Below are 12428 nucleotides of genomic sequence, written 5' to 3' on the forward strand. Positions count from 1 at the left end.
CATGGCATGCAGCTCGACAAGATGGCCACCACGCCAGATAAGATGGCCGCCCGAGGAATGCAGCAGGTGGGAGAACGAGTTACAAGGTGGGACTGGTGTCAACCAGCTACGTGGCCTACAGTTTATCCTTCAGCAGCACAGGACAGGTTTACCCCGCAAACAGCTAGACAGAGTATGCAGCGGCATCAGCAGCCGTCCGCTACCTGTCAATATCACCTGCCAACCCACGGGCCTGCGACGACAGGTTCTTTGAAAAGTTCCTCATGCTCATGTCCTCGGATGGGGTCCTTCCTTAGGGATGTAATCATGGACATGCTCGCTCTGGCCCCTCCCCCTGCACCTATAGTTATTCCTCCTATAGCTCCAGCACTGCAGGCCCTGTTGCAGCCCCTGCTGCCACGCCGGCTCCTTCGATTCTGGCGCCCCTGCCTTCCACTGTTCAGGCGGTTCCGTACTAGCCTCTGCTGCAGCCTCCGGCTCCGGTCTCCACACCTCAGCCCTCGGCGCCCAGCACCCCTCCACTCGTTCCAGACAAGCCGGACACCCTGGTGGATGCAGACGAGGAAAAATACCTCGACACACCATCAACAGTCTAGGCCTTCCACGAATGACTCACAGGTCTGGCAGAGTGAAGGCTTCAGCCCCGGCGTGGGAACTCAACGTGGTACTGACAAGGCTCATGGGGGCCGCCTTCGAACCTATGCATCAGGCCACTCTCAAGTTCCTTTCGTGGAAAACGCCTTTTATTGTGGCCATCATCCCTGCCAGGAGGGTAGTTGAGATCCAGGCCCTGTCCTGCAAACGGCCTTATCTGACTTTTCACATCACGAGGTGGTGCTGCGGGCGCACCCTTCCTTCATGCCAAAGGTTCCGTCAGAATTCCACCTCAACAAACATTTGGTGTTGCCTGTGTTTTTTCCGACACCTTTGTCGCTGGCTGGAAGGACTTTGCACTCGCTGGATGTGGCGCGTGCTCTGAAGTTCTATGTGGCACGCACAAAGAGTTTACGGAAGATGTCTCAACCTTTCGTGAACTTTGGTCCTGTGAACCATGGGAAAGCTTGGTCCAAGGCTTCCATTTCCAGGTTGCTCTCCGCCTGTATTACACACTGTCACCGTTTGGCAAACCGACCAATGCCTGACCGGCTGAGAGCTCATTCCACCAGAGCGATCGCTGCGACGACTTCGTTCCTGTCTGGTGTGCCCCTGCTGGACATCTGCAGGGCTGCTATGTGGAGGTCTACACACACCTTCACAAGATTCTACAGCGTCGAAAGGGATTCCAGAGAGGACTCCAGGGTCGGCCAAGCAGTGCTACGCAACCTGTTCCCTTGAAGGTGAGCCTGTTCTGGAGGTAACAGTAATTGCTTCTGTTGAGCCTTGCCACCTCACGTCGTTGTGTATTTCTGTACTGCTATTCTTTATGTAAATCCATGCCAGACCCCATGCTGGAGAAGGAACAAGTTACTTACCTGTAACTGTTGTACTCTTTCCTCCTGTCCCCTTTCCTCCATACTGCATGGGCGCCTCTCGTTAGGGAAGGGAGACGGAACCTTTTTCACCAGAAGAAATCTTCCCATTTAAATTTAGAGGCACGCGGGGGCGTAGCCCTGGGAGCATGCGCTCGCCTGACTCTGCCCACCGGCGCCAGTCCCCTTTTCCGCGTCAACAGGAACAGGCCCATTTCACCAGCGCTCCTGGGATTGTCTTCGGACATGTAATACCACGCGCTCTTCCCCGGATACTTTCTTCTGTCTTTCCTCCCCGATGCATTTCGACTTCAGCGGGCTTCAGCAGATGTCCAGCCTGCGAGGTGCTCTTCCCTACATCGGATCCCCACGTTCTTTGCCTCCGCTGCCTTGGCCCCGACCATGGATGGGAGGGTTGCACAAAATGCAAAGCACATTCTTTGCGTGCTTTGACTAGCTAGGTGGACAGAGCTCTTCGAGAAGTCGCCCCCAGAGGACTTGAAGGACTTTTGTCAGTCATAAGTCAAGGCCTAAGGGAGGGCTGCTCTTTTCCAGTGCACCCCGCAAGGGCGACTTCTTCCCAAGGAAACGCCCAGACGGGAGGAACCGCTCAGTTTCTCACACCAGCACGGGTACCGAGGCTAATTCAGCTACCGGCGGCCAGGCCGAGGGGTCTGTAGATCCTTCCAGAGACAGTGCTGAGAGACCGCAAGGTTCTTTTACCGGGTGTACACCTGAGGGGCTATACACTTGTACCTGCAACATGGCAGAGGGGGCGCCTGTACCCAGCACTACCGGCAACTCTGCTGAGGGTGACAATCCTACCAGGCCTCGGCCTGAGGTGCAGGGTAGGTCTCATGCTCCATCGCCAAGAGTCCTGGAGGAGGCCGGGCCCAGTGAGCCAAGCACCATGACTTTGGCACATGGCATGCAGCTCGACAAGATGGCCACCACGCCAGACAAGATGGCCGCCCGAGGAATGCAGCAGGTGGGAGAACGAGTTACAAGGTGGGACTGGTGTCAACCAGGTACGTGGCCTACAGTTTATCCTTCAGCAGCACAGGACAGGTTTACCCCGCAAACAGCTAGACAGAGTATGCAGCGGCATCAGCTGCCGTCCGCTACCTGTCAATATCACCTGCCAACCCACGGGCCTGCGACAACAGGTTCTTTGAAAAGTTCCTCATGCTCATGTCCTCATATGGGGTCCTTCCTTAGGGATGTAATCATGGACATGCTCGCTCTGGCCCCTCCCCCTGCACCTATAGTTATTCCTCCTATAGCTCCAGCACTGCAGGCCCCGTTGCAGCCCCTGCTGCCACGCCGGCTCCTTCGATTCTGGCGCCCCTGCCTTCCACTGTTCAGGCGGTTCCGTACTAGCCTCTGCTGCAGGCTCCGGTCTCCACACCGCAGCCCTCGGCGCCCAGCACCCCTCCACTCGTTCCAGACAAGCCGGACACCCTGATGGATGCAGACGAGGAAAAAGACCTCGACACACCATCAACAGTCTAGGCCTTCCACGAATGACTCACAGGTCTGGCAGAGTGAAGGCTTCAGCCCCGGCGTGGGAACTCAACGTGGTACTGACAAGGCTCATGGGGGCCGCCTTCGAACCTATGCATCAGGCCACTCTCAAGTTCCTTTCGTGGAAAACGCCTTTTATTGTGGCCATCATCCCTGCCAGGAGGGTAGTTGAGATCCAGGCCCTGTCCTGCAAGCGGCCTTATCTGACTTTTCACATCACGAGGGTGGTGCTGCGGGCGCACCCTTCCTTCATGCCAAAGGTTCCGTCAGAATTCCACCTCAACAAACATTTGGTGTTGCCTGTGTTTTTTCCGAAGAGTTTACGGAAGATGTCTCAACCTTTCGTGAACTTTGGTCCTGTGAACCATGGGAAAGCTTGGTCCAAGGCTTCCATTTCCAGGTGGCTCTCCGCCTGTATTACACACTGTCACCGTTTGGCAAACCGACCAATGCCTGACCGGCTGAGAGCTCATTCCACCAGAGCGATCGCTGCGACGACTTCGTTCCTGTCTGGTGTGCCCCTGCTGGACATCTGCAGGGCTGCTATGTGGAGGTCTACACACCTTCACAAGATTCTACAGCGTCGAAAGGGATTCCAGAGAGGACTCCAGGGTCGGCCAAGCAGTGCTACGCAACCTGTTCCCTTGAAGGTGAGCTTGTTCCGGAGGTAACAGTAATTGCTTCTGTTGAGCCTTGCCACCTCACGTCGTTGTGTATTTCTGTACTGCTATTTATTCTTTATGTGAATCCATGCCAGACCCCATGCTGGAGAAGGAACAAGTTACTTACCTGTAACTGTTGTACTCTTTCGTCCTGTCCCCTTTCCTCCATACTGCATGGGCGCCTCTCGTTGGGGAAGGGAGACGGAACCTTTTTCACCAGAAGAAATCTTCCCATTTAAATTTAGAGGCACGCGGGGGCGTAGCCCTGGGAGCATGCGCTCGCCTGACTCTGCCCACCGGCGCCAGTCCCCTTTTCCGCGTCAACAGGAACAGGCCCATTTCACCAGCGCTCCTGGGATTGTCTTCGGACATGTAATACCACGCGCTCTTCCCCGGATACTTTCTTCTGTCTTTCCTCCCCGATGCATTTCGACTTCAGCGGGCTTCAGCAGATGTCCAGCCTGCGAGGTGCTCTTCCCTACATCGGATCCCCACGTTCTTTGCCTCCGCTGCCTTGGCCCCGACCATGGATGGGAGGGTTGCACAAAATGCAAAGCACATTCTTTTCGTGCTTTGACTAGCTAGGTGGACAGAGCTCTTCGAGAAGTCGCCCCCAGAGGACTTGAAGGACTTTTGTCAGTCATAAGTCAAGGCCTAAGGGAGGGCTGCTCTTTTCCAGTGCACCCCGCAAGGGCGACTTCTTCCCAAGGAAACGCCCAGACGGGAGGAACCGCTCAGTTTCTCACACCAGCACGGGTACCGAGGCTAATTCAGCTACCGGCCGCCAGGCCGAGGGGTCTGTAGATCCTTCCAGAGATAGTGCTGAGAGACAGCAAGGTTCTTTTACCGGGTGTACACCTGAGGGGCTTTGCACTTGTACCTGCAACATGGCAGAGGGGGCGCCTGTACCCAGCACTACCGGCAACTCTGCTGAGGGTGACATTCCTACCAGGCCTCGGCCTGAGGTGCAGGGTAGGTCTCATGCTCCATCGTCAAGAGTCCTGGAGGAGGCCGGGCCCAGTGAGCCAAGCACCATGACTTTGGCACGTGGCATGCAGCTCGACAAGATGGCCACCACGCCAGACAAGATGGCCGCCCGAGGAATGCAGCAGGTGGGAGAACGAGTTACAAGGTGGGACTGGTGTCAACCAGGTACGTGGCCTACAGTTTATCCTTCAGCAGCACAGGACAGGTTTACCCCGCAAACAGCTAGACAGAGTATGCAGCGGCATCAGCAGCTGTCCGCTACCCGTCAATATCACCTGCCAACCCACGGGCCTGCGACGACAGGTTCTTTGAAAAGTTCCTCATGCTCATGTCCTCAGATGGGGTCCTTCCTTAGGGATGTAATCATGGACATGCTCGCTCTGGCCCCTCCCCCTGCACCTATAGTTATTCCTCCTATAGCTCCAGCACTGCAGGCCCCGTTGCAGCCCCTGCTGCCAAGCCGGCTCCTTCGATTCTGGCGCCCCTGCCTTCCACTGTTCAGTCGGTTCCGTACTAGCCTCTGCTGCAGCCTCCGGCTCCGGTCTCCACACCTCAGCCCTCGGCGCCCAGCACCCCTCCACTCGTTCCAGACAAGCCGGACACCCTGGTGGATGCAGATGAGAAAAAGACCTCGACACACCATCAACAGTCTAGGCCTTCCACGAATGACTCACAGGTCTGGCAGAGTGAAGGCTTCAGCCCCGGCGTGGGAACTCAACGTGGTACTGACAAGGCTCATGGGGGCCGCCTTCGAACCTATGCATCAGGCCACTCTCAAGTTCCTTTCGTGGAAAGCGCCTTTTATTGTGGCCATCATCCCTGCCAGGAGGGTAGTTGAGATCCAGGCCCTGTCCTGCAAGCAGCCTTATCTGACTTTTCACATCACGAGGGTGGTGCTGCGGGCGCACCCTTCCTTCATGCCAAAGGTTCCGTCAGAATTCCATCTCAACAAACATTTGGTGTTCCCCTTTTTTTTTTTGACACCTTTGTCGCTGGCTGGAAGGACTTTGCACTCGCTGGATGTGGCGCGTGCTCTGAAGTTCTATGTGGCACGCACAAAGAGTTTACGGAAGATGTCTCAACCTTTCGTGAACTTTGGTCCTGTGAACCATGGGAAAGCTTGGTCCAAGGCTTCCATTTCCAGGTTGCTCTCCGCCTGTATTACACACTGTCACCGTTTGGCAAACCGACCAATGCCTGACCGGCTGAGAGCTCATTCCACCAGAGCGATCGCTGCGACGACTTCGTTCCTGTCTGGTGTGCCCCTGCTGGACATCTGCAGGGCTGCTATGTGGAGGTCTACACACACCTTCACAAGATTCTACAGCGTCGAAAGGGATTCCAGAGAGGACTCCAGGGTCGGCCAAGCAGTGCTACGCAACCTGTTCCCTTGAAGGTGAGCCTGTTCCGGAGGTAACAGTAATTGCTTCTGTTGAGCCTTGCCACCTCACGTCGTTGTGTATTTCTGTACTGCTATTCTTTATGTGAATCCATGCCAGACCCCATGCTGGAGAAGGAACAAGTTACATACCTGTAACTGTTGTACTCTTTCGTCCTGTCCCCTTTCCTCCATACTGCATGGGCGCCTCTCGTTAGGGAAGGGAGACGGAACCTTTTTCACCAGAAGAAATCTTCCCATTTAAATTTAGAGGTACGCGGGGGCGTAGCCCTGGGAGCATGCGCTCGCCTCACTCTGCCCACCGGCGCCAGTCCCCTTTTCCGCGTCAACAGGAACAGGCCCATTTCACCAGCGCTCCTGGGATTGTCTTCGGACATGTAATACCACGCGCTCTTCCCCGGATACTTTCTTCTGTCTTTCCTCCCCGATGCATTTCGACTTCAGCGGGCTTCAGCAGATGTCCAGCCTGCGAGGTGCTCTTCCCTACATCGGATCCCCACGTTCTTTGCCTCCGCTGCCTTGGCCCCGACCATGGATGGGAGGGTTGCACAAAATGCAAAGCACATTCTTTGCATGCTTTGACTAGCTAGGTGGACAGAGCTCTTCGAGAAATCGCCCCCAGAGGACTTGAAGGACTTTTGTCAGTCATAAGTCAAGGCCTAAGGGAGGGCTGCTCTTTTCCAGTGCACCCCGCAAGGGCGACTTCTTCCCAAGGAAACGCCCAGACGGGAGGAACCGCTCAGTTTCTCACACCAGCACGGGTACCGAGGCTAATTCAGCTACCGGCGGCCAGGCCGAGGGGTCTGTAGATCCTTCCAGAGACAGTGCTGAGAGACCGCAAGGTTCTTTTACCGGGTGTACACCTGAGGGGCTATGCACTTGTACCTGCAACATGGCAGAGGGGGCGCCTGTACCCAGCACTACCGGCAACTCTGCTGAGGGTGACATTCCTACCAGGCCTCGGCCTGAGGTGCAGGGTAGGTCTCATGCTCCATCGCCAAGAGTCCTGGAGGAGGCCGGGCCCAGTGAGCCAAGCACCATGACTTTGGCACATGGCATGCAGCTCGACAAGATGGCCACCACGCCAGATAAGATGGCCGCCCGAGGAATGCAGCAGGTGGGAGAACGAGTTACAAGGTGGGACTGGTGTCAACCAGCTACGTGGCCTACAGTTTATCCTTCAGCAGCACAGGACAGGTTTACCCCGCAAACAGCTAGACAGAGTATGCAGCGGCATCAGCAGCCGTCCGCTACCTGTCAATATCACCTGCCAACCCACGGGCCTGCGACGACAGGTTCTTTGAAAAGTTCCTCATGCTCATGTCCTCAGATGGGGTCCTTCCTTAGGGATGTAATCATGGACATGCTCGCTCTGGCCCCTCCCCCTGCACCTATAGTTATTCCTCCTATAGCTCCAGCACTGCAGGCCCCGTTGCAGCCCCTGCTGCCAAGCCGGCTCCTTCGATTCTGGCGCCCCTGCCTTCCACTGTTCAGGCGGTTCCGTACTAGCCTCTGCTGCAGCCTCCGGCTCCGGTCTCCACACCTCAGCCCTCGGCGCCCAGCACCCCTCCACTCGTTCCAGACAAGCCGGACACCCTGGTGGATGCAGATGAGAAAAAGACCTCGACACACCATCAACAGTCTAGGCCTTCCACGAATGACTCACAGGTCTGGCAGAGTGAAGGCTTCAGCCCCGGCGTGGGAACTCAACGTGGTACTGACAAGGCTCATGGGGGCCGCCTTCGAACCTATGCATCAGGCCACTCTCAAGTTCCTTTCGTGGAAAGCGCCTTTTATTGTGGTCATCATCCCTGCCAGGAGGGTAGTTGAGATCCAGGCCCTGTCCTGCAAGCAGCCTTATCTGACTTTTCACATCACGAGGGTGGTGCTGCGGGCGCACCCTTCCTTCATGCCAAAGGTTCCGTCAGAATTCCATCTCAACAAATATTTGGTGTTGCCTGTGTTTTTTCCGACACCTTTGTCGCTGGCTGGAAGGACTTTGCACTCGCTGGATGTGGCGCGTGCTCTGAAGTTCTATGTGGCACGCACAAAGAGTTTACGGAAGATGTCTCAACCTTTCGTGAACTTTGGTCCTGTGAACCATGGGAAAGCTTGGTCCAAGGCTTCCATTTCCAGGTTGCTCTCCGCCTGTATTACACACTGTCACCGTTTGGCAAACCGACCAATGCCTGACCGGCTGAGAGCTCATTCCACCAGAGCGATCGCTGCGACGACTTCGTTCCTGTCTGGTGTGCCCCTGCTGGACATCTGCAGGGCTGCTATGTGGAGGTCTACACACACCTTCACAAGATTCTACAGCGTCGAAAGGGATTCCAGAGAGGACTCCAGGGTCGGCCAAGCAGTGCTACGCAACCTGTTCCCTTGAAGGTGAGCCTGTTCCGGAGGTAACAGTAATTGCTTCTGTTGAGCCTTGCCACCTCACGTCGTTGTGTATTTCTGTACTGCTATTCTTTATGTGAATCCATGCCAGACCCCATGCTGGAGAAGGAACAAGTTACATACCTGTAACTGTTGTACTCTTTCGTCCTGTCCCCTTTCCTCCATACTGCATGGGCGCCTCTCGTTAGGGAAGGGAGACGGAACCTTTTTCACCAGAAGAAATCTTCCCATTTAAATTTAGAGGTACGCGGGGGCGTAGCCCTGGGAGCATGCGCTCGCCTCACTCTGCCCACCCGCGCCAATCCCCTTTTCCGCGTCAACAGGAACAGGCCCATTTCACCAGCGCTCCTGGGATTGTCTTCGGACATGTAATACCACGCGCTCTTCCCCGGATACTTTCTTCTGTCTTTCCTCCCCGATGCATTTCGACTTCAGCGGGCTTCAGCAGATGTCCAGCCTGCGAGGTGCTCTTCCCTACATCGGATCCCCACGTTCTTTGCCTCCGCTGCCTTGGCCCCGACCATGGATGGGAGGGTTGCACAAAATGCAAAGCACATTCTTTGCGTGCTTTGACTAGCTGGGTGGACAGAGCTCTTCGAGAAGTCGCCCCCAGAGGACTTGAAGGACTTTTGTCAGTCATAAGTCAAGGCCTAAGGGAGGGCTGCTCTTTTCCAGTGCACCCCGCAAGGGCGACTTCTTCCCAAGGAAACGCCCAGACGGGAGGAACCGCTCAGTTTCTCACACCAGCACGGGTACCGAGGCTAATTCAGCTACCGGCAGCCAGGCCGAGGGGTCTGTAGATCCTTCCAGAGACAGTGCTGAGAGACCGCAAGGTTCTTTTACCGGGTGTACACCTGAGGGGCTATGCACTTGTACCTGCAACATGGCAGAGGGGGCGCCTGTACCCAGCACTACCGGCAACTCTGCTGAGGGTGACATTCCTACCAGGCCTCGGCCTGAGGTGTAGGGTAGGTCTCATGCTCCATCGCCAAGAGTCCTGGAGGAGGCCGGGCCCAGTGAGCCAAGCACCATGACTTTGGCACGTGGCATGCAGCTCGACAAGATGGCCACCACGCCAGACAAGAGGGCCGCCCGAGGAATGCAGCAGGTGGGAGAACGAGTTACAAGGTGGGACTGGTGTCAACCAGCTACGTGGCCTACAGTTTATCCTTCAGCAGCACAGGACAGGTTTACCCCGCAAACAGCTAGACAGAGTATGCAGCGGCATCAGCAGCCGTCCGCTACCCGTCAATATCACCTGCCAACCCACGGGCCTGCGACGACAGGTTCTTTGAAAAGTTCCTCATGCTCATGTCCTCAGATGGGGTCCTTCCTTAGGGATGTAATCATGGACATGCTCGCTCTGGCCCCTCCCCCTGCACCTATAGTTATTCCTCCTATAGCTCCAGCACTGCAGGCCCCGTTGCAGCCCCTGCTGCCACGCCGGCTCCTTCGATTCTGGCGCCCCTGCCTTCCACTGTTCAGGCGGTTCCGTACTAGCCTCTGCTGCAGCCTCCGGCTCCGGTCTCCACACCTCAGCCCTCGGCGCCCAGCACCCCTCCACTCGTTCCAGACAAGCCGGACACCCTGGTGGATGCAGACGAGGAAAAAGACCTCGACACACCATCAACAGTCTAGGCCTTCCACGAATGACTCACAGGTCTGGCAGAGTGAAGGCTTAAGCCCCGGCGTGGGAACTCAACGTGGTACTGACAAGGCTCATGGGGGCCGCCTTCGAACCTATGCATCAGGCCACTCTCAAGTTCCTTTCGTGGAAAACGCCTTTTATTGTGGCCATCATCCCTGCCAGGAGGGTAGTTGAGATCCAGGCCCTGTCCTGCAAGAGGCCTTATCTGACTTTTCACATCACGAGGGTGGTGCTGCGGGCGCACCCTTCCTTCATGCCAAAGGTTCCGTCAGAATTCCACCTCAACAAACATTTGGTGTTGCCTGTGTTTTTTCCGACACCTTTGTCGCTGGCTGGAAGGACTTTGCACTCGCTGGATGTGGCGCGTGCTCTGAAGTTCTATGTGGCACGCACAAAGAGTTTACGGAAGATGTCTCAACCTTTCGTGAACTTTGGTCCTGTGAACCATGGGAAAGCTTGGTCCAAGGCTTCCATTTCCAGGTGGCTCTCCGCCTGTATTACACACTGTCACCGTTTGGCAAACCGACCAATGCCTGACCGGCTGAGAGCTCATTCCACCAGAGCGATCGCTGCGACGACTTCGTTCCTGTCTGGTGTGCCCCTGCTGGACATCTGCAGGGCTGCTATGTGGAGGTCTACACACCTTCACAAGATTCTACAGCGTCGAAAGGGATTCCAGAGAGGACTCCAGGGTCGGCCAAGCAGTGCTATGCAACCTGTTCCCTTGAAGGTGAGCTTGTTCCGGAGGTAACAGTAATTGCTTCTGTTGAGCCTTGCCACCTCACGTCGTTGTGTGTTTCTGTACTGCTATTTATTCTTTATGTGAATCCATGCCAGACCCCATGCTGGAGAAGGAACAAGTTACTTACCTGTAACTGTTGTACTCTTTCGTCCTGTCCCCTTTCCTCCATACTGCATGGGCGCCTCTCGTTAGGGAAGGGAGACGGAACCTTTTTCACCAGAAGAAATCTTCCCATTTAAATTTAGAGGTACGCGGGGGCGTAGCCCTGGGAGCATGCGCTCGCCTGACTCTGCCCACCGGCGCCAGTCCCCTTTTCCGCGTCAACAGGAACAGGCCCATTTCACCAGCGCTCCTGGGATTGTCTTCGGACATGTAATACCACGCGCTCTTCCCCGGATACTTTCTTCTGTCTTTCCTCCCCGATGCATTTCGACTTCAGCGGGCTTCAGCAGATGTCCAGCCTGCGAGGTGCTCTTCCCTACATCGGATCCCCACGTTCTTTGCCTCCGCTGCCTTGGCCCCGACCATGGATGGGAGGGTTGCACAAAATGCAAAGCACATTCTTTGCGTGCTTTGACTAGCTAGGTGGACAGAGCTCTTCGAGAAGTCGCCCCCAGAGGACTTGAAGGACTTTTGTCAGTCATAAGTCAAGGCCTAAGGGAGGGCTGCTCTTTTCCAGTGCACCCCGCAAGGGCGACTTCTTCCCAAGGAAACGCCCAGACGGGAGGAACCGCTCAGTTTCTCACACCAGCACGGGTACCGAGGCTAATTCAGCTACCGGCCGCCAGGCCGAGGGGTCTGTAGATCCTTCCAGAGACAGTGCTGAGAGACCGCAAGGTTCTTTTACCGGGTGTACACCTGAGGGGCTATGCACTTGTACCTGCAACATGGCAGAGGGGGCGCCTGTACCCAGCACTACCGGCAACTCTGCTGAGGGTGACATTCCTACCAGGCCTCGGCCTGAGGTGCAGGGTAGGTCTCATGCTCCATCGTCAAGAGTCCTGGAGGAGGCCGGGCCCAGTGAGCCAAGCACCATGACTTTGGCATGTGGCATGCAGCTCGACAAGATGGCCACCACGCCAGACAAGATGGCCGCCCGAGGAATGCAGCAGGTGGGAGAACGAGTTACAAGGTGGGACTGGTGTCAACCAGCTATGTGGCCTACAGTTTATCCTTCAGCAGCACAGGACAGGTTTACCCCGCAAACAGCTAGACAGAGTATGCAGCGGCATCAGCTGCCGTCCGCTACCTGTCAATATCACCTGCCAACCCACGGGCCTGCGACAACAGGTTCTTTGAAAAGTTCCTCATGCTCATGTCCTCAGATGGGGTCCTTCCTTAGGGATGTAATCATGGACATGCTCGCTCTGGCCCCTCCCCCTGCACCTATAGTTATTCCTCCTATAGCTCCAGCACTGCAGGCCCCGTTGCAGCCCCTGCTGCCACGCCGGCTCCTTCGATTCTGGCGCCCCTGCCTTCCACTGTTCAGGCGGTTCCGTACTAGCCTCTGCTGCAGGCTCCGGTCTCCACACCGCAGCCCTCGGCGCCCAGCACCCCTCCACTCGTTCCAGACAAGCCGGACACCCTGATGGATGCA

The sequence above is a fragment of the Ambystoma mexicanum genome, chromosome 2q, assembly GCF_040938575.1.
Source record: "Ambystoma mexicanum isolate Mex_15411 chromosome 2q, UKY_AmexF1_1, whole genome shotgun sequence".
Classification (NCBI taxonomy): domain Eukaryota; kingdom Metazoa; phylum Chordata; class Amphibia; order Caudata; family Ambystomatidae; genus Ambystoma; species Ambystoma mexicanum.